This window comes from Bombus flavifrons, chromosome 9, assembly GCF_040668555.2.
Source record: "Bombus flavifrons isolate JBK064 chromosome 9, iyBomFlav1_principal, whole genome shotgun sequence".
Taxonomy (NCBI): Eukaryota; Metazoa; Arthropoda; class Insecta; order Hymenoptera; family Apidae; genus Bombus; species Bombus flavifrons.
The window spans coordinates 3648265-3674237 of NC_138450.1; the positions used below are offsets into that span (position 1 = coordinate 3648265).

The following is a 25973-nucleotide window of genomic DNA, read 5'->3' on the forward strand; positions in this document are numbered from 1 at the left end:
TGTCGCCATGCACTACTGAATGTCAATAACGCCTCGATACTGATACATACATGTACGTATTGAATCGTTATAAGCATCGAATGCAAAGGATTAATAACATTCGAACTCTTATTAAATTTTCATTATTATTATATCGTAAGATATGTATTAAAATATTAAAAATAATCTAATAAATTTACTATTTCAAAGTGTTAGTAGATGTATTTGAAAAGGATCATACATTTATGGAATTATCAAGTTATTCAAATGACGGGTTTCAGATTAATTGTTTTTGTAATTATCAAAGGCATACAGATATTTTTGACAAGATTAACGTAAATTTTTATTATGACAGGAACACGTTTTTATCTATAATTTATTTCCGTCATATTACTTTAATCAGAATCATATACATTACATGAATATGTATATTAGTTATGCACATATATACGGTGTTTGATTATGGTATTAAGTATCTGGTTATTTAGTTAGTTAGATTAGTAGTTTCAGTGTTAAGAGTTAAATTTAATTCAAAAACTTTAATCACATACATATTACATTACTTTTCCAAATTCTCTTATAAATGTTTTCTACGAAACATCGAGAAAATGTTTTTTATTTTTCTCACAGAATAAAGAAACTGAGTTTCCATGAAGCTTCTCACGATTCCTCTGGCTGAATAAAAATTCAGAGTGGGTTAGTCTGGACCAGAGTCGAATGCTTAACGCCGCCGCTAGACAGCGGAGAGAAGTTCGAATCTCCGCGGGTTGGTACGGATCGTTACAAAGCAAATAGAGAAGGCACTTTAGAGGGAAGTTACATGTCTGAGCACAAAACGTGCGACAGTCATAATTTTCTTTGACTACGCTCCCTTGCTCGTTGCCACTTCGCTAATGAAATAGAGCGGCGGCTAATGAGCCTAATGAGGGAGCTCTGTTGAAGGATGTACTTATCACCTTACTTAGACCCTTATGGGACCTAGCTGCGAGTAAAATAGTCATACTTCGAATACAAAGAAAGTCTCTTGTTTTGACATCACGAGCTGGAATATTAATCACATTACGTAATTTCATGTATGAAATTGGCTGTGGTAATTAAAATGCCAGTTGATCAACTAACCAAGTGGTTTGTCGCCTATTTTATATTATTATCTATTATATATTTATATATTTAATATAATAATAATATATTTATAAAATAAATAATATATTTTATATTATTATATATCATAGGATTTAATTATAACAAGTATTTCACTTCAAATATTATATATATATATTTTTCCTCTTATTTATTTCATATTATACTGTAAATTTGTGCACCTTTAAATTTAATATTTTTATAATAATTATATAAATATGTAGTCTAGTTAACATATGACGTTTGTACTTTAGACGAAGTAGTAACAAAGTATGTCTTACACAGAAATAGTCATGAAATTTGATTTATGTTTTGGAAATGGGGTTAAGATTTGGTAATTTACTATGGTAAGTAACAACTAAGTCTCTTTATTAGGCGTACTCAATTAATTGATGTTGTAACCGAGAAATCTCACTAGATTAACAATTATACTGATAGTAAATCTGTTTACATAAAAAATTATTTAAATTCATAGGATGTACAGAAAGAATGATTGAATAGAAATATATCAAAAATAAGCCACACAGATATTCATTTAATGTATGAAAAAGGATTTTTATTTATTTTATTTGAGTAAACGATACATATTTCATATGCATCTAATATAAACATTTTCTCTGCATCCTCTTTGCTACTTTAGCGATTAATGAAAATTCATTAACATCCAAAATAACTTTTCTGCCATATAGAATCTTCCTTTGATGCGTTTATCGATATTTGTTAATTAAAATTCAATTTCATTAAAACATTTCATAAAGTCTAATGATAGCCGACATATTAAAGTTTGCACGATTTCGAAATGATAAACAAATTATTGAAGAGAGTCACATCGTGTATTACATGATTGAAGGTATTCACTGTCAGTCAGTTTTAAATAATTCGTTGGAAGAATTTGACTACGGGGGATTTTCTTAGAGTAAGTAGCCAAGTATATCTGGAAGATGGATTTTCTCAGCATGTACCGGGAAAGCAGGTGAATTAAGATCGAAAGCTGAGGAGATTAGAAAGATGTCAGAAGCAAGCTTGGACCATTTGTCAAAGCTCGCAAATTCGATTCGAAGGACGCAAACACGATCTGAAGTGAGATCGAAGGTTCACGATCTGGAGAATGTAGGAAACAAGTGGTGTAACTCGTTTTGAAAAATTATTCTTGTTAAAAGGAATACATATAATATAACGAAATTGTGAACTGTTTAATCTTTGAAGCGAATCGATTGACATCGTTAGATTTATCGTCGAAGCTATAGTCATTCGTGATAGTCATGGTACATCTTATAAAAGTGCAATTTTATTGAATCATTCTTTATCCTTTTCAAATACTCTTTATTCTACTCTTTATTCTTTAATAATAAGTTTTATAATAAAACGTATTATTCTATAGAAACATGTAATAAATGAAGCAGGAAACGAATACTTTGTACACTCATGTTATTATTTCAAACTACAAGTAATATTAATATTTTGTTGAGATCCATTTTTCGATAAAACAGTTCAATTAGCCTCCAATTAGAATGAAACACTTTAATTTTCTATGATGAAATTTGGAAATGTTTTATTCAGACTAGATTGTGTTATTTTTTTGTAAAAGGTAGGGAAATATCCATAAGTGATTGCACATTGTGGATGAAAAGTTTAAAAGTTCTAATGATATATGCCACGTGCCTCGCAACCGTGCAATCATAAAGTTATAACTATAACACGGTTGTGATACGATCTTTCTCTATAAAAACGGAAAAGGGACGTGCAATAAAATTCTTGATTTAAAGATTAAGTGATGTTTGCGGCTTACGTAAGATCTCGTCCCCTTTAATGGACGCATTAGGCTTATAGACCTTAGAGTGCTGCTATCAAGTTATTTTTCACGGGATCAAAAATTCTGTTTCCTATTGATACCATTTATTTTCTGAACGACATTCTGCAAGAGGTTATCGTGCATTTTAAAGGAAGAATTATTTAAATTCTAGAGAATTTCTTTACAAGTTCTGTATCAGATAATATCACGGAAAAAAATTTTTTAAATTAATTTAAGGAAGAATATATGGTAATAGAGCGTTTAAAATAAATAAGTGGTAAACATATCAATTCAAACACTGGCTGTATTTATAAAAATTGGTTATTTCATCAAAAATATGTTCCTTTAACGTCAACAGAAGATGAAGAATAATCAACCCAATAAATGAATTGATTTCTGAAGATAGATAGAAATATCCTCGCCGCACGTACCTGAACCGTTGTAGTACCTTCGTTACGAATGTCAAACTTTGAGTCTTGAAAATAGAAAATTATTACCGAATTGCTTTTTATCCAGAAATTCACACATATATACGTATACAATTACTCTACATATGAATAGAATAAGAATCTAGAATATATATTTGAACTTTAACATATATAAATTCTATTATTCGTATCGCTATCGGATATCAACTATCTATAAAAAGATCGTGTTCTATAAAATATGGACGAGTCATGGATATGAAGACATTGGATTTCTAAAATATTGGTAATCTGAGCCACACAAACATTCAATGTTTCCGGAGACCGGGAGTTTACATTCCGGAAGCATTTCCTTTCGACGCCTTGTCGTCTGAAGCTACGTTCGATATGCCAGGACACATTGCATGGCCATGCACTTCCCTGCCGGAACTCATATCAGTCTCATACATGCGTGCGTTCCACGTGCATGAGGCACAGGTTTGAGTAAACACCATAGGCTAGAAAGGTTGCGCGAATCCAACCAAGGATCCCCGGAAAATGTCGGGAATTCAGAGATGCGCGATGCAATGTTGCTATTTCTTCTGCTTGAGAAAGGACAGATATGAAACATGACATTCAATTACGTTTAGTTTCTATTGCGTTTCGCGGTTCCCTAAACTTCCTTCGTATTCGATGTTGGAACCGTGCTTTTCCAACAGTGATGTAAAATTCAACTCGCTTCGAATATAATCTCATACCGATGACTGTTTTGTAGGAAAATGCTACGTACTGTTTAACTCTACCGCGATCCTCGATTTCTTCTTTTATATGTCTCGATCTCGCGAAACAAGGCACACTACCGATCTTTTCATATTTTTCTTAGATTTAAGAGATTTTTTGGCCGAATAGCTGAATTGTTATGAAATTCTGACTGATTTTGTGAATACGAGAAGAACGAAGTTCTTTAACCGTTACAATTATCAAAACCAACGTAGCTAATATTTAGGAAACTAGAACTAAAATAGAACCGGAGTTTATTTTATCTTACGAACCCTTTCCCTGGAAAGCTCTGAGGTGGTATTAAACGTGTTAGTTATTAACGAGACGAGTGGAAATTTGTAATAGTCAAATATATTAAAGTTACTTCAAGTACAAGTACAGAGATAGTGTAGGTCGGTTATAACTGTCGTTCGTATGACTCGCTATGATAATTCGCTATATTCTTCGCTATACTGGCTCGTTTTCTCTATACTGTCCTCCTAGAGAGGATGCTCGTCTATTTATATTGGCTGGCGGACTTACAGAAGGTCGTATTTGGTTCACATTGACGATTGCTCATAAGGGCGATACTGTTTCTGTCTGGAGTTCGTTTATTCTAGAACTTCGCAAATCCAAAACAGCGTTAATACTCCAAGGCACAACAACATGAGTCACTCCCGATTCGAATCGTCCTACGTTTATATGTTTATATGTTAATATGTTTCTTCACAGGCCAGAAAAGTGAGCAGAATAAAATAAATACATTGAATTATTACGATAGAAATTTATATTAATGTATGTGTTATGATTTTTTGGATTTTTTAATCAGTTTTTATTTTTGGTTTTTGGCTATATTCTTGCAACTTATGATTTAATCATTTAATATCATTTAATACAAAAATAAAAGCAAGGAAATAAAATAATAAACAAAAAAGAGAATAATAATAATAATAATAATAAAATCATATTCAACGCTTTTCGTCTCTGTTGCACTCAAGAAGCAAGCGAACCGAAGAGATAACAGTCGGCATTCCCAGAACACCCACCTCCCTTGATAATAGTCTCGAGTCTGCGTCTATTAAGCAACGAACATTCTACTGTTCCTCATTATATACAATCACGAGACATATGAAAAATAAAGCATTCGTATAAAAAGTATTATATATCGTATAAAAACATAATATCATTTCTTAAAATAATTATTAAAAAAATGTAAAATACTCTTACTTTCAAAGTATCTTCTACGCGATATTGTTTTTCATCCAATATACTATATAGAGTGGTAAACATAAATAGATGGAAAAGTACATGGCAATTGAATTTTTTTATATGTACATTTTATTATCAGAATTCTTTGAATATTCACTACAATTATGCGAATATTTCATTTTACTTAATTTAAAAATAAATTTAGGTCGTTTATATTCTTGCCTGGAATATCTATTATAATTTTGCGAATATTTTATTTCACAGCGTAATGATAATCATTTCGAAATAAATAGTACATATACATATTTCACGTGAGTTATGTAAACAAAATATTCCACTTAAATGTTCACTGCTGTATAATATATACAGTACAAAAATTAATAACGCATATAAACGGAAAAAATCCTTCTTCAAAATGGAAATATAAAAGACACGAAATTCCGTAGAAACCGAATTTATTATTAAGAAAGGCATAAATTATAATGAATGTCTATCATCATATTAATTGTTGACATTCGTTAATAATACATGGTATTCCATTGCAATAAAATCGCATTTGCTCGGTGGAATTAAATCGATTTATGAGAGAAAATCCGTTTCAAATGTCTCTGATACATACTACCAGCCTCCTTATTATTTATGATATTACATTACACTGTATCACTGTCTCAATAATTAATAGTCGTATTCCCGTTTTCAACTTTCCTCTCGATAAATGCAAAATACTAATGCATGGATACGCTCGATGTTAAAGTAGTTCTACCAATTCACTTTGACGTCTACGTCTTCACAACTTATTTGTATAGTACTGTGCAAATATGTACCTAATCAGGTTTCCGATCTCTGTTTCAAGAGTATATACCCAAGGGAATACACATTAAGCTTCTGTAGCTTGTGTTATGGTAATATAATTAATCAGCAAAAAGATTTGACAAGAATACTAAAATGATTTAATGGAAAGATATAATGTTTACTTTTGTTCAAATACAGGTTCAAATACTCAGTAGTATAGCATAGTTAAACGCGAGTAAACAGTTTGCAGACGCGTGAGGATCAGATTATATATTGGATATTGCAAGATTAATCCACAGGTTGTCTTGGCATCTGTGCCATTGAAATATCGTAAAAACTCTCAATTCTATGAAGTAGGAATTATCTTGTTTTAGCTAAAGCAAATTTATCTTCTCTTGGTGTAAAGAATTAGAAATCGTTTAAAAATATTCTTAAATATCATAATAATAGGTTATTGCGTATTTTGGTAATATTGTCACGTGAATCACGTGGATCAAACAAATTAAATAATAATTTTAGATATCTTCTTTTTTAATCCAAAATAATGAAATTCTATTTTACCATTGTCGGAAAAATAATCTTTTTGGCGAAAATAAGAATGGAATAAGAAAGCAGCAAGTAGAAAATGAAATGAGAGAGTAATTTAGAAAAGATAGATGCTGAAGTAAAGTTTTGTTTACGTTGTGTAAAGATCCAGATTAATGGAACCACATCGTACTAAAATTTGCTTTAGAGTATATGTAACCAGGCGTCCCATAAGCGCAGGTACTGAAACCAAATTAATGTAACGAAATATCTAATATACATACGTTCCATGGTTGGCTAACTGGCTACCCTGAAATTGCGTTTTAGATATTTGGTCAGAAGCCAAGAATCTTTGCTACACCATGATATGTACTATATAATTGCTATTTAACACTGAATCTACATAATATCTTCTATATATACATAAAAGAATTTTAAAAATAATTATATATAACTAGGTTGTAATTATTTAGAATGTTGTTTAGCACATGTTTATTAAACTCTAATGTATTTTTCTACGGCTTGTAGGGCATTTTGTATTGGAAAATGGCAGAGTTGAATCGCTAAATTACCCTAAACGTAAATTTAATTGTAAAACGGGAATGCTCAACTTCATTTGGAAATTGAGTAAATTAATTTATTTACTCATTTCAATCTCATTTTATCCATATCATTCGATCAATGAAGATAACTGATAATGGGAGAATTACAATGGTTATTTTTTCTAGTAAACTACGAATCAGGTAACAAATACATATATTTCCACGTAATACAACCTAAAAGAAAAATGGGGCTATATAAAAAATTAAGTTGAAAATATAGACTACATTTTTTCATAAAGAATTTTATTTCTAAATAAATCGATATGAAGATTCATCGAGTACACTTATTCATCATTTATTTTCTACCAGCTCGAAATCAAATAATTAATCGAAGAAGCACAAATACTTCCACCAATTCTCTACGTTTATATAGAAGCGTACTTCGTGAATTCGTTTTATTTACTTTGTAGATAGCCGACACTTCGCGGATTGACTTCAATCGTACTTCTCTTTCCTTTATTATCTACAAAATCGCTATTTGCTCTTAGTAACTTTCAAGACGAAATCCTTCAATCAGTTAGCTCTCCTACTAATAAAAACTGTCCTTCCATCTTACTCTTGAATTCTCGCTAAGCAACGAAAAATACGTATTGTTAGTTCTTTTGTAGTTCGTCGGTTGCGGTGCTCTTCTATTCCCTCGCATTCTATTCGACTCGTTAGCTTCTTTGTTCTAGCTTTGTGTTTTCATCTCACCTCTTCTCTCCCTCTCTCGTGTCTTTTTTTTTGTTATTTCAACCGTACTCTCGATTCTTCCTTTTTTTCTAGATACTGGTAGATAGAACTAGCGGATACGCGTTTTTAATTAAATAACGTGATCCCGCAACGTAAAATACCAGCGATTTGTTCCATTCTTCTCATTGTTGCTCTATTCCTTGTATTCGTGCTAACTCTTTTTTTTTAAGGTGTTGTTTGAAGGAAATCGCTCCGCAATTAGTTCGTATTAAATTTTGGTATGCTAAGTGTCATTGCAAGAATGTTGAAACTGGACATAGGGTGATTTTTACTATACTAAGAATTTTTATAGTATAGTACATACAATTGCCTAAAAGTCAGAATCTTTCAAAATCTTGTGAAATAAATTTCAGAATTTATTAAAATCCCGTAAAAACGCACCGTTGTAAAACCATAAAATTTCTGTGAAAAATTGCAAGTGTTATTTTGACTATTCGTGTTAAAAATATCCCAAAATGAGATATTTGAAAAGTACTGAGAAAAAATGAGAATCCGTGGTGGAAGGAGAAGAGAAATGGTGAGATGTGACAAAATTTCATATTCTAATCCATCCTATTTATTTCTTTCAAGTGGCTGTATCCATTCGTCATGATTTTTGCATGCCGCTTAAATCACGTGAAACCCATTTGTTCATTTTCTTTATCCCTCTTACTCGAGCGAAATGACGAATGATAATATTAGAAAGAATGGCTTATTTTCATTTGAAACGCTATTTTCCTTTGCTGTCCTTAATAAATTACTGAAAACAAAACAAATTACAGTTTCTGCAGTAACTAGAATTTTCTGTAAATTCATACTTTCATAGATACAATTAAAAAACTAGGGCCTAAGCAAAAATATGATTTACTTAATAAATATTTTATGTGTTTTTGTATATCTCGTGTGCATACTTCTGTATCTTTAAAATTCTCCTAGAATTGCATAAAAGTCCGCAATCTAGTAATAACATTTCTCTAACTATCGTGCAAAGTAACCGCGTGAAAATTGCCAGCGTGAAAATGCTCTAATCTGCCAATGCATACGTATTTACATATATATTTCAACGAAGCTTTTGACATTAGATGTGCTTCCTTAACCGAGAAATCGTGTTCAAAGTGGAGCAAGCTACAGCCGACACTAACGGGAAAATCTCGATGCTACAAATTCCTACTTTCGCGTTTGCGACTACTGTAAATTTTACTTTCACGCGAGAACTTCACAAACGATATTTTACCGTGTGATATCGCTGCAATCATATGTCTATCTTTGTTGTTCTTAATACGAAAACAAAAAAAGACATATGATGACAGTAGAATCGCATGGAAAATGTCGTTCGCATGCGTTCAACCTTACATCGAGTATAAACTAGATACAACAGTTTCAGTGCGGCATGCAGTGGGCAAAAATCGAAATATAGTCACTGTTCGATTTTGATCTTATTATTCGATGATATCATCAGTTTGTAAATAAGTAACATAAACGTGAACAATAATTCCTTGAAAAATCGGTAGAGAATTAATAAAAATTGTCTGTACATGAAAATCTAATCATTTGAGAATTAGCTCACCCATTTATTATACATTCTTGCTTGTTAATTCTTGTTAAATAGTGTTTGTTACAGCTTAGATATGGAGAATTTCAACGAAGATAAGTATAAGTTTAATTTCTAATTTAATAAAGATATATACTAGTTTTTTACTAAATATATGGTTGTAATAAATATCCTGTAACAAGTATCATCTTCAGATTGGTTTCAAACTTGACCAATATGATCACAACAGCGTTAATGAAATTTTTAAATGATTTATATAATATTATGAATACAATATGGGTATAAAAGCTTTCCATTCTAAGCCGATATAAAATATTTCAACAATAAAAATTTTTGTAAATAACTAATAATAATAATTTCAATCGTCCAGAATCCAAACGCTTGTCTCCAAACTTGAAGTTCTAACAGAACCAAAGCTTAACCTTGACAACCGTACAATCGTAATTATTAGACCGCGCGTGTATCCCAACTTGTCAGCGTAGTCAAGTAATTTTGGTAGTCATTAACATTTCTGTATGAGCTACATATAAATGTATATGTATATATGTATATTCTCCTGGAAACTTTATTCCAAGTTCCGCCATGATTATGACAATGTTTTGAACGGGGAACTTACGCGAATGCAAGCACTTCCGTCTTGGCCCGTGGCAACAATTAACGCCGTTAGGAGTCCATTCGCGCTCATTAGCGATCTTCCAGTCATGTACAAGTCCCAGACGAAACTTCGAAGTTCTCACGCTAGGCTTTTGATGTTTTGTTGTTTGCGAAAATTTAATACCACCAACAAATAATAACTTTATTGTGGCGGCCACGAACTTTCAAACTTTTACCATTTATCGTTCGTTTCGAATGTTTATGACGACTGTTTCCAAAACTTGGTTAAACGTTAGGGATGTTATTCTAAGAAACCGAAACGTTCCAACTCGCTATTAATCATTGATTATTATCAACTTCAACGTTTAATTCAAAGCTAATGATCTTTTTTTGTTGGCTTTTGTTGCGACCTCTCAACTAAGTGGCAATCAGTTAAATTGCAATTGTTCTATTGGTGTTGTGAACCTTGAACGATATTAATGCTCAAGGTACAGGGAGATTAAAGATTTCTAATATGCTTGTGATTTTTATGTTTAGTATGAAACGTAAGTTTAGTTTAAACGGAAGTGAGAGTCTTCAAACGTAAGCGTGAGCGTGTTGAACATAACTTTAAGCACCTGGTGTTTATATTGTAGGTGTCGATCTAGGAGGTGGGTTTTCGTCAACGTTTCCTGTGAGTTGCGAATCTGTGTCTGTCCAATCTGCGATTGTCGAACTGTCGCGGGCGTCTCACAACTCTGCCTCTTGTGCGTACCTGGTCGAGGGTGCGTAGCGTAACTCCCGTTAGCGATATTGTCCGATGGTCTGTTGTCGAGTTCTCATCTGATGTCGAAGTTTATGACACGTTTGCTATTGAGCGGGGCCGTCGAGCGCTTAATTATGTTGTCGACGTCGTCCGAGTTGTAGGCTTTATAATGTGGGAAATTCCAACTTCTCAAAAATAACAGATGTGCTGTCTGCGTCGTAAACTGAGGATAATTTTATATCCTCGACAGTTTTCGATTTAGCTAGCTAATAATCTTCACTAGAGTTTGCTTATTTTTATATTTCAAATCGAACTTCTTTCATTTCATTAAACTCCAAGCTTACCGTCCATGTTTCTTTTATATTGTTTTGGTATTCTAGAAGACCTGATCACGGAGAAACTCTGTGAGAAACAACGTGGCAATTATCTCAGACCTTCAACCAGATTAGTGTTTAGTAAAATTTAATAAACTAAGAACGTTGAACGTTAGTCTTCCTTGACAACTCTACAAAGAATGTTCGTTCTCTATGTCGTGGTTACAAAACAATCGATTCTCTTAGCCCACAATGTAGTACCTGGGGGAACCTAATTTACGACACCCTGGAGTTTTCAAGCCAAGCTTTCTCTTCCTAAATTCCATGGTACGAAAAACCGAATGCTTGAAGTTTCACGTTTTCTTATACGGCGTAATCGAATTATCGGCTACATAGTAGATTCAGTCATGTAGTGATTTGAAGATACAGCTATTCTGCTCTACACAGTAGATTCTGTCACCCATTGATCCGACCACACAATGGTTTAGTCGTTTAGTAGATTCGGACGCAAAGTAAATTCGGTCACGCATTAATTCGACCACACAATGATTCGAATGCGCTTTGATTCAACCTTACAGTGATTCGGCCGCGCAGTAGATTCGGTCACGCATTGATTCGGTTTCACAATGATTCGATCACGTAGTGATTCGGGCGTGTAATAGATTTGTTAACATAGTGACTCTATCGCGCAGTAGATTCGGCAACGCGGTGATCCGACCATGCGGAGGATTTAGTCACGCGGTACATTTGACCGCGCAGTAGATCCGGCCACGCACTGATTCGGCCACGCAGTGATTCGATAGCGCAGTAGATTCGGTAACGCCATGATCCGACCATGTAGGAGATCTAGGCACACAATACATTTGATCGCGCAGTAGATTCAGTCACGCATTGATTTGGTATTTGGTGGTGTTCTAGATTCGATAACGCAGTGATCCGACCGTGCACGGAATCCGTTCGCGCAGCGATTTATTTGACTACGCGATGATCCGTGCGTCTATGGAAAGTTTCTAAAAGGTGATTTCTCAAAAATTGTCACATCGCTTTTACTAACTTCTTGTACCGGATTTCAAATTTAAGTTGATTATGTAAAATGTCGTAAAGAAGAATATGACATCTATTCCAAAATTGTCACGATCGAATGAAGTATTTCAGCGATTCAGCTACGCAATAATCCGTTTTTAACATATAATTTTTTAGAATTCTCTCACACTTCCACTAAGCTTTCGTATCGAATTTCGAGTTCGAGCCTAAATCTATATACCACACTCTAGTAACAAGAGGGGTGGAAAGGAAGGTAGAAGCGTCGGTGGAGAGGGTGGTTGAGCGAGGTCGAGGGGAGGCCGTAACCCATAAAGAGTCGCTACTAGTCGCTGCCGCGGCAGTAAGAATCGCGTCGTCCATCGAGGATGCGGTATGCGGTGTCTCTCTGCGTCAAGATTGACACGTGGTTGCTCGAAATACGAACACGTAAATTCCATGTTCTTGCTTTTAGTATTTATTTCCTCGTTTTTACGCGAATGTCTAATATAATGATGACAACGATTGCAAATTGAAAGATAGAAAAAAACTCGAAGTATATGAGTGTTGTGTCATTTTTTTATTGGAATATCATCACGTTCGTTCTCGTGACTGTGTGATGTGAATTATTTCGTATACAGAACTGATTACTATACGTACGGAGATGATCACAAAAGTTCATCATGAGTAAGTTTTTCTTTACTGTACAGCGTTGTACATAATTGCTTATGCTGGTACATATTGCGAGTTTGCTGGAAGAGCGACTAAAGTAAGAAAAATGAATTCAGGAAATTGTTTCGAAATAGGTAATTGGTAATTATTCAAGCGTTTAATAATCACAAAATTATTTCTTTTACGATTTGGTTAATACATAAATAGATTTTTAGAGTCTTTAGTAAAATATCGTTTATGTGTATTGTTAAGTTATTAAAAAAAGGATCAAATAGTTTTCACGTCGTGACATGCTTTTTGTTAAACAGAGTAATTTTACTGGACAGAGCAGACAATTTTTTAGATTTGTTAGATATGTCATTTCCCTAGTAAACCGACGATACGTCGATTAAAACGAGATTAAAACTGTGAAAATTATTATAAGTAAAATAAAATCTCATTAAATCGAATGATAATTTGAGCAAATTTGAGTTAGTAGATAAAATATATTGATAATTAGATAAAACATCTTTACGTAAGGTACTAAATTCTTTAAAAGAAAGGTTATTGTATTTTACAATTTAGTCCAATCTTCCACTAACTTTGTGATATCCAGTCACGCATGAGCAACGTTGTCTGAATAAAATATTCAGTAGGTAAAAAACGATGATATAAACTGAGCAAAAGCTCATAACTTTATCCTGGTATTAACGATTCTTAACTTCATTTCATCCCATTAACTTCCTTTCATTTTTCTATATCATTTAGTTAAAATTAATTAATTTAAAGGATTAGATATATATATATATTGCCTACTTTATACTTAATATGATAAAATATACGATAAAATGTTTTCTCAGTGAAGAGAAATCAGATAGCTATTTAAATCAGACATGGAGTTACTAAAGCAGCTGCGGCATAACTTCACGCTGCCATGATTTATGTACTTCACTCAGTCTAGTGGGATCAGTTCGAATAAAGACCTGAAATTTTGATGAATGTTAAGGCAGAACTTTCGCGATGTAACTTAGTAACTGCTTGCAAAGTTGGTACTTGTGACATTAAAACTGTTTTATAGAAATCTTCTTGTAGCAGAAGCTCAAATATAAAGTTTATTTAATTTAATAATTTTTCCTGATGTTTCATGCTTTTTCCTTTCTCCAGTTTAATTAATACTTCGTTGCACTTCGAACGTTATCTAAAAAGACACCTTAATTAAATTCAATATTTTTTGTTTTTCGAAACATCCGCACTACCTCGAGATACTGAGAACCAATAACGTGGAAAACCTCTATACGTACGAGACCTATTACGACTTATCAAAGGCTAAAAACGAAAAATATTTGAGTGCGTCATTCTTTTGTTGCGTAACCAATTTTTCCAATTTTTCTATTTATTTTGGCTTTTGTTTTTATTTTAAAGCGATACTCGATCTTGAAACGTATTTTTTTTTCGATCCAGATATCTAAACGACTCAACTCTATACAATAGGCAAATACTAAAAAAAGTTTCACGGTTTTACATTTTACACTTGTAAAAATCACGCTGCGTGCTGTTTCATCGTGAGCTGTACGTAGGTACAATATTTCTATATTTTTAAGTGTTGTTCACTTCCACCGATTCGACAGTGGGATGAAACATTTGACGTGCTGTGGAATCTCTTCGTCAAATGGAACGTTAAATTGAAGTTAGCCCCTTTATAGTTCTTTATAGCTAAACTTGTTCCATTTCTTAGATTATTCTATGCTTAAAATTATTCCATTTTTAATTCCTAACTACAAGCCATTTGTGTCTGAGTAAGAGGAATGTAAAATTTTATTTCATTATTCCTCGATATGTCAAGGAATAAAAAAATAAAGAAAATAAACACTTTAAATGAAAACAAAATAATCTGACAAATAAAAGTGCATTATTAGATAGCATAGTCATATTTTATTGTTATAATATAAAACAACCTCGAACAATATTGGCAAATAGATTGAAGGTAACATGCCCGGGGTTATGATAAAAATTCTGAGAAAGAGACGTCTGTAACTCGGAGTTAAGGCTATTCTATAACGTATCGTTCGACGTATCCAAAGATTTTGATCGGAAAAGATATCTATCCCGACTGATCGATGTAGCAAGAAGTACAGATGTAATTTTAGAGATATTAATATTTTTTTGTTATTAATATTTTATCTGCTGAATAATCTATGAAGAGTTACTTTTAACTAGAATCGAGTCAAACCTTGCGGAATGTCAAAGTTTCGAATAACTTCTAGATATCTAAATTTGATCGGCTTACATACCATTGGAAACCAGTATAGTTAATAATGGTATATATTAAATATTTCATATGGAAGGAATGCAGTCATTGAATGTGACTTAAATCTACCTAGAGGTTCACTAGCATAAAGAGCGCGTGTTTCATCTCCGTGGAGAATTCGTACGCAACAGTCTCTATTACATAAGATTACCGGTACGGTAGAATATAATGAGAAAATACATAACAGAATTAGAGCTAAGATACAAAGGCGAGATCTCACGAATGCTATTTTTGAACATAATCTCGAGTAATATTTAAGAACGAAAAAAAGGTAAAGTAGGGGATAAAATAAGAGAATAAAGATCAGAGGGATTGAGAAATAGCGTAGAGGAAAATAATATACTGGCGCAAAAAGCAGGATGTTTCCGAAATAGATAAAAATGAAGAGAGAAATAAAAAATATTTAATCCACGTAAATGATGGAATGAATATTTTCACTGTAATTTTATAAAATATAATAACGGACTACTATTTTGGTGAAAAATTTCATATCAATCATGTTTTGACTTATTTCGAATCAATTTATTGACCTCGTCATAATTGTATTCTGAGAAAAAGCGCACGGAACCTCTTCCTCGCTACAATATTTATTAATATATTCACTGTTAAAAATCCTAAGAGATGTGTTTTGTATGGAAGTAGCGCCTTTGCGTTTATCGCAGAATTGGCTGTAGTAGACCATTCATTTCTACTTAACGAATAATTATACTGCGCGAAACAATTAAACAATCGCCATTATGAACGGTTGTAACACAAATTCACGTATTACTCGTATGATATCGAAATAAAGCAAACAAGCAACAAAATCAAGATCAAAGTCAATAAAATAAAATATTTTCTATATTAATGATTCTTTTATATAAATTATATAATAAAATTAAATAATGGGTTGGTGCTCCTTTATAAACAATGGCGAACTGCATCGCGTAATGTACTTAAAAATGCATGATTTCGTTTAAGATAGTAAACTCGATATCTTCTAATGTCAAATATATCCTGTTTGTAACTATGCAATTTTGATCTGCAGCGTTTCTCGGTGGAGGCAATAACTGAAGAGGATGTGAATTAAAACGATACAATCGGGTGTCTCACCACGTGTAGTATATCTTTGATAAGAATTCATTTAATCATGCTTAGATAGAAGTTTCGCAGAAGTAATTGTTGTCAGGTTCGATGAAACGAATTTGTATTAAGAATGCGCGATAAATTCTATCGAGTAATTTGTACAATAGCGTGGCCAAGCGGCAGTAACGAATCTCCCCGGTGTAATTACGAAGGGTGCCGTAACTCAGAAAAGGTGGAGTGTACGTAAAAGGGGTTCCGTGTAAGCGTGGGGCGTAATCATCCGAAGAATGAGTTAGGTAACTCGAGAAATCCGCACGTAAGCCTCGCGAGTAAAAAGCGCGATGAATTGCAAGAACTTGGGAGCTCGTTCTCGTGACTTTTTCCTTTGAATTATAGCGATCATGGGTAGAGGGTGTAGTCGTGTCGCGCGAACCGCCGCTTTTTATCTTCACATTCTTTATTATTTTCAAATTTCTTGCGATTTTTCGAGTCTGCAACAATCCCGGATCTACATAAAACGATACTTTTTGCCGAAATAATTTATAATACGGGGACTGGATATTGGATTAACACGTTCATCGTGGAACTTGCACATGGGAGAATTTTATGTACATTCGTATGTGCATTAAATAAGTTATCGTGGAAAGATTGATCCGTAAGTGGGTTATTGAAGCTACTTAAAAAAGTATAAACACAGTTATTTGTACACAAGTACACAAATTAAGATTGGGTACAAATTATTTATTACTAAAGAAAATAGTAGAGCTTTTTTTGAATAAATTATTCTATTAACTTTCAATTTACCTACAAGAATTGCAGTTACTATTTTTTAATTAAGGAATTAATGAAAAATCCAGTATATGCAAATTAAAAATAATGTCATAAATGTCAATCGAAAATTTGTTTCCAACCAATAAATTAATTAATACTTACGATATATTTTATGTATCATTTTATGTATTATGATTATGTAAATAATTGATAATGAGTCTACTTCAAATATATGGAATGCTAGTTTTTTTTTCGATTTCTAAGGCTGAAACGCTTAACTATTGTTTATTGGAGCTGTCATAACTTCCTACTAATTGAATAATAATATTATGTTATTTATTCAACTAAGAATTTTGTTAAATTCGTTTTCAAATCTACCACTCTAATACCTTGAAGAAATGATTTCGTGAAAAAAATTTCACGTGGCTGATTTTTCTAAAAGCAGAGGATATCAGAAATCTTTGCCATTGTGTTACACAATAAATACAAAGAAATTTTCGATTTCTATGATATGTTATTTACACATAAAGATAAATAATTATATAGGAATAAAATATATAATATAATATATTATAGAAAGAGAATTTGATTAAGTTGAACATTTTAATCATTTAATTTTATGCGTTTTTACAGATCGATACATTTAAAGAATACATAAAATGCATTATAACACAATTAGTCTTTTAACTAAAAGTTTTACGAGAAGAATACAGCATCAGGCACATCCATAGACATTTCCTTTTTATTCATAATAAATTTCAATAATTTTAGAATGACGAAGCAGGAAGTTCGAAGTTCAGGAAAAGAATTAACGCATTTCATGCTTAATGCATCGATGTCCTTTATTCTCGGACAAAATACGTATCGATGGGATTATAATTCCCTTTTTATCTTCCCTAATTTTCTCTTTCTTGATTCTCCTTTGAAATTCGCTTACACTGCTGACTACTTTTCAAAGGGTGTGGACGCGTCAGACTGCTGCAAAAACTCTCTATAATTAAGTGACGTAATTAGCCTACGGGTAAAGAGACTGAGAAACGAGAATTGAGATCGGACTGAGGACACTTGGCACGGATTAAACGTAAATGCTCGAAATCAATGTATTGTCGTGTTCAACTATTTCATACTGATAAAGAAAGTAGCTGCATTGAATGCTTTTAACGTAACTTTCGACCTTTCAATTTTCAGTTCAATCTACAACTGCACGAATTATATTTGAGCAATTTTCTTAATTTCTATCTCGATTAATATAAAATCTATAGATTCCTGAAGTTTTATTCTGAAATACGTATGAAATATTTCTTTTTCTATTTTTATTGCGACTCTCCTTTTTTTTATCGCGTTTCAGTATCGTAGTGAATAACAAAGAGGTATAGCTAGAAAATCAAACGGTACAGAACGCATTTTCTCCGGAAGATATTTCAAAAAATCGTTGAAAAACAAACGAAACCAATGTGCAAAACTGCATTTCAACGTATAAACTGTCAAATTTGTTAATGATTAGAACAATTGGAGAGATAAACAATTTTATTCATTTTAAACTGAAATGAAATATTTGGATATTTCTATGCAGAACGTTATTTAATTCACGAGGAATTACTTAATATAAAAATATGAGATAAAAATGTGGAACAATATTCGTTGTTCAAGCTTCAGATTCGAATAAATCTATGTCAAATATTTATCGAGCATACTAAAAATAATATGTATATAAAAATTGATAGAAAAACACAAAATCGTAACTGGCAGATATTTCTGATGACAAGTTGTACATTTTTCCGATATTTATAGTTTATACCACGACGGGAATACTTTCTATTATAATCCTTGTTATTAATTATTCAAGTTGTGACGTTCTCGAATCAATGGATTTTTCGTAAATTTTAGCAAAACTTTTGTAACAAATTTTGTTCTAAATTCATCCTTAGAGATCTCACTCTCTGTGACTGCTTATTCCTCGCAATTTCTAAAACTAATCTGGAACATCGTTATTCTCGAATTGCGAGCGGAAACGTTCAAAAGACCATGATCGGTCAAATGAACTCTCTAAAGCATCCAACGTTATTTCGAGGAATAGGAAAAATGTGTCTAGCAGTGTGACGCTACCTGAGGGAACTATACATTATATCAGATAACCAAGAAAGTTCTGTCGTTTCTCTTATGTCAGAAACAAAAGATGCGAGAAATGTAGAAAAACACCAATCCGTCCATCAAAATACCTTCACACGCAATTATATATTTCCATAAAAAACAAGCTCGTAAATATCGATTTTATAAAGTTCGCAATTTTGCCAGGTGACAGTTTTTTATTCATTTCAAATTTATATTCAATCCTTTTTTGTACTTTAACCGAGTAGTATTTGTCCGTTAATCATTCAATTCTTCGTGATGGAAATTACTAAAAAATTCCATTTTGTTCTGTTCGCAGCGTTTTACAAAGGATTAAGGAGGTTCGCAATGCCATCCATTTTCCATGTAGCCAGGGATTGATATATCATTGTCAGGTGGTAAACTATACTTTGGATTAATCGTGGAAAATATAATAAATGTTGCTCTGGAACGTCTCTGTTAGAAAGAGTCCATAAATAAAACTGTGCCAGTTACCATCCTCGAATCATCTTAAGAAAATCCAATGTTCTATATTGTCACACTGAATACAGATTAATTGAAATAAAGCTACACGATGCAAGAGGACATCATCGCTATATCATCTCTGAAGAAACGAGCCACTGAAATTCTCATGTAATAATTCTCTCTCTGGGAACATTCATTGTGGAATATTTTAAAAAATACAATTCATATCAACAAAGAAAAATTTATTTTTCATGGAAAGAGAAAAAGTAGCAAATAACACGAAAACATAAAGAATGGCAAAAAATATCGTGTGACTTGAATATAATGATAAATATCGAAGGAACATAATTTGAGAAAGTTTGGAAAGTACAGTAGAATAGGACGTTCAGGATGTCCTGTGAGAAGGCATCGCGGCGTCTCAAGTTCTTGCTCAGCAAGACTAAGAGATTAGGTTTGAGTACCGACGAGGTTGTCGGCTTGCCAGCGGCCAAAAGACTATTATCTGCCCGTGTGACTGCAGCCTCTACCGTATGGACGATCTTGGCCATGATCGCTTTAATCCTTGGCGGTGGTACGATATTAATCTTCTTCTGTGCGCCTTGTGTTACTAGGAGCAGAACGTGAGGCACGTTGTATCGATAATCGTCCCAAAATTCATCAGGTAATTGTTCATCACATAATTGTTTACGTAATTGATTTATACGTGAGGAAGAGTTAGTGCAATTTCGTTAACTTCGCATTTATAATCAATGAATGAAATACACGTAAATAATATTCGATTGAAAATTAAATCAGGATTTTAAAAATTGTTGAACCACCGCTTTATGATAACATATTACTTCCATATACTCTAATATATTACAACAAATTTCCGATAATTTCAGTTTTTCACTTATTCTTGTATAATTTATTGTGATGTGGTTAGTGAAGAATATAACGGAAGATTCGTTGTATATTGTTATGCATTGAAAAGTTTTGTTCTCCAAGAGGAAACAAATCTATCGTTGCGAAATTTTTCAACGCGAATACTTATTTTATAAGGAATAAATATCTTTAACGAACAAATAAAACATTTGATGTTTTCATAAATTATTCCATAAAAGTAATATTTTATTACAGCACACGAGCATAAAGTTTCATCGAATAAAATCAATGCACGAACTGTACTCAAATTGATATACCGATTATGACTGTCGTTATTCGCGTGAATTACTAATTTAGAATTGCGAAATTTATTTATGGTCGATTGGTATCTTGCGTCGGCCAGCCCCGTAACAAGCTGCGCAACGAAGCGCCTCAATTATTTTACGGTTGATTAAATTTACATAACACAATAATAATCACTGAGACCAGGAAGTTATTGTAATTAGTTGCTGATATATTGATTAAACAGGGGTAGACATTTTGATGTACGTCAGGCAAAGTGCCACGTAACTTAAAAGTACATTGGCGGTAACGGAAATTATTTCACACAATTCAACAAAGAAAAACATCGATAATTAAAAATAGAAGGAGAAGAAAAACACCGTTGAAATATTAACTTGGAATTGTTTAAATTTTAACCATTTATGTATCCCCACGTTCGATATTGTTATTCAAAATATCTAAAAAAAAAAAAGACAAAACAAAATGGTTTACATACGATAGTGTTGAAATTTCAATATTAAAAGTTACTTTTAATAAAACCATTTCACTAAGTGTTCTTGATATTTTACGTTTTATTTATACTCACTCGAATATAAACCTTCACTTGTATTATTTTGCATAAATTATATGGTAGTTATTATTGAGGACATAGACAACATAGAACACAAATTGATATTTTCCAAACTATCCTTTAAAGCCAAATAAATAAATTTCTATTTCTTATTTCCAGTTTCTCTCCGGAAATTCCAAACAGCGATAAAAATATTTATTACAGAAGTTCTATTCCTCTGGATCTTACAATTTTATAAGAATAATTATTTTATCGTATTAGAATGAAATAAATTCTTTTCTTAAAATATCGTGACTCGTGTTATGTTATTACTAATTTTATTTGTTTAGACAAATAGTCAAATGGATTTGATAAAAATGTTCCATATAAATAAAAAATTTTGCTGTGTAACATATAAAAGATAACAAGGAACATATTTAGTACGTTGTCTTTCATTTCACATGCAATTATTCATAATATGAATCGAAATAAAAGACAGATAGAAGAGCAACGTGATAAAAGCAAAGGTTTCCAAGGGAAAGCGTCTTTTACGAAGTTTTCTATGGCTGAAAGCTAGGATAGTATATTTCAATAGTAACAGAACCGAGAAAGGGAAATTTCGCGCATTCGCGTTTCAGTCAGTCGAATCAGACGGAACATACATGAACGGATTTAAAAAAATTTACATAGCGAAAAGCGGTAGCTTGATCAAAGCGATTACCTGGTTTCCGGTCGAGTTGGAAGGAACGAAAGCAAAAACATAGTGGAAGGAAGCTACTCTCGCGATGATGATGATTCAAAGGTACTACTAAACAACGGAGTCAGTTTTTTGTGTTTTTACATCACATTTTACTGTACTGACTAAAAGCATTCGTACGAATTAATTTTACGATCTAGTGTCGTACAATCTTTTGTCGTTAAATTGAACTTTAAGAGATATTACATTATTCTATACGAACTTGTAAAAATTACAACATTTGTGTTCTTTCATTATATCTTATTAGGATAAAGAATAATTTCCAGCTATTCTATATATAGAAGACGTATTTGATATTATATTAAAAGATTCTGCATGCACAAAATACAAATTTTTCAAAAGATTGATCCGCCATATAGATATATTTTCTCACAATACAATTACCAAATTACGGATTTAATTAATATTGGAATTTAACTCTATGTTTAAAAAAGATTCTGACTGAAAAACTTACTAGAAAATATTTTAATTTAATATGATCTCTAAATTGTCTATTAACTCATATTTTATAAATCTTGAGTAACTTAACGAAATTATACATCTTAACTAAATCATATTTGTTACAATAAAAACCATAACTGGATATTCTTTCACATTCTTTCGGATAAGGCTGTTCTTTAAAATTTTCAAGTACAAACATTAAAGACGTTTTTGACATTACTAATACAAAAAAATAATTAAAAATGTTAATTTTAGTTCTTTTTCTATTCTACGTTTTATATTTTTATCAATTGAAAGAAGTAGATTTACTGTCTTCTGTTAGGAATAATTCTATTTACGACACTTACACAGTTTTTATGGCACAATATAAGAAACTGTGAAATAGAAGTGGTAGAAAAATTGCATTAATGTTACTGAAAGAGTTAATCCACTGGAACGGAGAAATCTTTCAGTTCAGTGGAAACTTTCTATCAATGCGGTACATTTCATTAAATTTATTGCTCTAATACAGTGAGAACTAATTACGTACTTCTTGGGGCTAACAGATTTACGAGACGAACGCGAGCGTACAATGTCGAAACTCGTGTATTTTACGAACTAGCTACACCATGTTAGACTAGAAATTACATCACTCCAGCACATGCTCTGTATAGAGAACAGAGAACAGCTTTCCCTCCCTTGACGAATATCTCTGTAACTGCCTCTGTATTTGATAAAAGTGCAATACAAATGTTGTTACCCGTGACCATTATTTTTTGTTCACGGTGCGTCAGATAATAAACTTTCACGACTGATTTAATACAAAAAAAATAGTAACGTAGTAAAACAGAAAATTATTTGAAAAAGTTTCTCTTAAAATAACTGAAATCTCAAACAGTTGGTATATCTGCATGTAAATTTCAGCGATATTTTTGAAAAATAACAATCACTGGTCATTGATAAGAAAAAGGGTGATGAGACGTCATATACGGCACAAAGAAAAGCTGTCACGTCTCGTCCAACTACATATTGATTGAAAAAAGTCTTTTCTAATCTGGCCAAGAGATTCTCGTACACGTTCGAACAGCGTATTTGCAAGAGAATGAGGTTTGGTCTCTGCGAAGGAGATTGGTAGTTCGCCATAGTTTTGTTTGAATTTCAAACGAACTATCGCGATCGTTTCGATGAGACGACTGTAGTTACATTTATGTACACTTGTGCATATACGTACTAAAATAATCATTTTCACTTTATGATGAGATCCGAAGTTTAATTGCTTAAGGCTAGTATTCATCATAATGTTTGAGTTGTGAATGAAATTGTTTTTAGTAATACATATGTACTCATTATATATACATATATATTATCCAATTACAAAATGTAAATAGAAATACAATTAAAAAAGATAAATACAATAAAATGTTTATATTCAATCCTTCTCTAATGATTATGCAAATAAGTTTGAGAATTATAATTTCATGCAATATAATATGCAGAATGTCTCGTTTAAACGATACACCTAGGTCTCATCTGATTAAATTATTTTTACGCTGTTCCAATTTAGACACATTTTTTATGAACACGTAATATTCTAACTACTTTTTAATGTCTGTTTCAGATGAAATATGTCTGTCCTTTGGCTCGTGGACTTGAGCTAGAAAGTATTTTAAGATTTCATTTACATAATTAATCTAAGCGCGATATTCGTGGTCGACTTGTAACCTTTCATACTTATAAGCGAAATTACAGAAAAAAAAGAATAAATCTTTTAACAAGGAGGGTGGTGAAATTAAAGAAAATTCGTAGTGTCCGTGTAAAGATACCAGAATAAGTTGTAAAGTCGCAGCGCGACCTTAGATCTTCCATAATTTTACGTAACTATTTGAATCAATCTTACCCGACGATATATGAAAGTTGTGTAAAAGAAAAATTAGATATAAGAATGGTTTAAAATTGTCTGGACAAACCTCTGGTAAAAATTATTTTTTCTAAAGAAATGGAGGATAAATTTGACAATTTTGTTAGGAGCAACCATTCGACAATACGACGTACAGATATAATCTTGCGTAGTTTCTTAACCACGATGACGAAAACATTTCATGGAAACGAATTGGTTTACTCTTGGGGAAATCGAATTTAATTGTCACTCAATTAGAACTTTGCTCAAATGTACGAATGAGTTTCTGAACGTTATATCGAAGCCATGTAAAGGATTACTTTTATATGTGACGAAATAAATTTTTAGTAAATTAGAAGTATTTGTTATTAATCATCCTTTGAACATCGAACATAAGAAAATTATTCAAATTTAGGTATCTCTGTCTAACTTTGTACAGGCAAGAATAACTTTTCCGGCAGATTGGATTAAGTGTTAGTTATTACATATTAATCATTCACATAAGTCTTCGCATAGCTTATAAAAAGCCATTTCTATTTAAGCAAACAATTAAAAACAGTTAAGCAGAAAAGATAATAAAATAATTCAAACTTTGCACTGAAATTTCGTAGCATTTTATTTTCATGAGAATAATCTTTTTATATGATGTACGAAGATTTTTGCGAATATCTATTATTCTTCTCCTCTTTTCCATTCTTTGCAACCTTACATTTTCCTTTAAATTCCCACTCTTCTTTTCTTCCCTTTTTTCTTTCCTTGCTCTATATCTTAGTGTTTGGTCATGTTTTACATAACTATACTCTCTGTTTGTCCGTTGTCTTGTTAATCCCTCGATCTCTCTCTCTTCTTGCCTAACGAGAGTTTGGGAGTAACTTTGACCTGACCGTTGTACGTCACGGATGCTTTAGCAACAATTGCACATGTGTGCGACCACACGATGTACGCATATACAAAATGTAATTCACGGACGATCGACCGCACACGGCCAGACAATCGTAAATTACCGGTATGTTCTGTACTTAAGTAATGACCGAAACTTCGACTTGCTGCCACGCTTTGAACTTGAGCACTTGAGTAAATTGTAGATACAACAATACATATTACGTACATATGTAAAAAAGCAATCGGGGAAAATACTCATTAAGGATGGAAAATAAAGAAGATTTTTTTACATAGAGGGACTTAGGATTGAAGCAACTTTTTTTAAAATTTAACGTAATTTTTTGACAAATGAACGTTAGTTTTAGAATTTTTGGAGATTAAGAGTTTTGTTATAGTTTTCCAAGATGTATTTCTTGCATAAAGTTTTAAAAGAAATAAATTTTTATATTTTTTTAATTGAAAAATAAGTTTAGCTTAACGATAATCAAACTTTAAAATAAACGAATTTTTATATTCTTTTATCAAAAATTTTTGTACATTAATATTGTATATTTTACTAATATTTTATTTATTTTAAAGATTATCAAATAATTAAGTTGCCACAATCATAAATGGCGCAGGTAACTATTATAATAACCCCCAACATTTCGTTCGAATATGCTATAAAAAATTCTATTTGAAATGTGCTAACAGCATGTTTGTGTAATTAGCTTTGCTCTTCATTAACAATTATAATTAATTAAATTATTTATGTCACGTTCTTGCGCAAGATTTTAACGATTCATTGTTCCAATATAATAATGTGAATACATAT

The 25973-nt window shown here is 32.1% G+C and overlaps 2 long non-coding RNA genes across 10 annotated transcripts; both read left to right on the forward strand.

Moving 5' to 3' along the window:
* The first annotated feature begins 339 nt into the window (after positions 1 to 339).
* Positions 340 to 24635, forward strand: LOC138183190 (uncharacterized). Of its 9 annotated transcripts, none has more exons than XR_011174011.1 (5): positions 4790 to 4815; positions 7129 to 7343; positions 18862 to 19228; positions 19362 to 20168; positions 23999 to 24635. It is a non-coding gene; the product is annotated as an uncharacterized LOC138183190 (long non-coding RNA). The 9 variants fall into 9 exon arrangements; XR_011174013.1 differs by having other exon boundaries at positions 18862 to 19191; positions 23999 to 24634; XR_011174009.1 differs by lacking the exon at positions 18862 to 19228 and having other exon boundaries at positions 23999 to 24634.
* LOC138183193 (uncharacterized) lies at positions 21480 to 23211 on the forward strand. Its single transcript, XR_011174019.1, has 2 exons — positions 21480 to 21784; positions 21846 to 23211. It is a non-coding gene; the product is annotated as an uncharacterized LOC138183193 (long non-coding RNA).
* Positions 24636 to 25973: the final 1338 nt, after the last annotated feature.